The following is a 314-nucleotide window of genomic DNA, read 5'->3' on the forward strand; positions in this document are numbered from 1 at the left end:
CCGGTGTATTTTTTGTATTTCTTCTATTTTTTCCTAACAACGAAATTTTGTTTTGAAGCTGGGGACAAATTTTTACGGTACATGCATTTCGTGGTCTTAAAGGGGGCTTGTCATGAAAATAAAAAAATATATTTTTGATATTTTTTTTTTATTTTGTGGGTGTTTGGGGGTTTTTGGTGTTTGGGTGTTGTGTTCTTTTGCTGGGGTTTTGGTTTTTTTGTGCCCCCGGTTTCCCGTGTTGTTTGGTGGCGTTTTGTTGGTTGTGTGGGGTTTTTTGGGTGTTCGTGTTTTTGTTGTGTGTTTGGTGGTTGTTT

This window comes from Penaeus monodon, chromosome 21 (assembly GCF_015228065.2).
Source record: "Penaeus monodon isolate SGIC_2016 chromosome 21, NSTDA_Pmon_1, whole genome shotgun sequence".
Classification (NCBI taxonomy): domain Eukaryota; kingdom Metazoa; phylum Arthropoda; class Malacostraca; order Decapoda; family Penaeidae; genus Penaeus; species Penaeus monodon.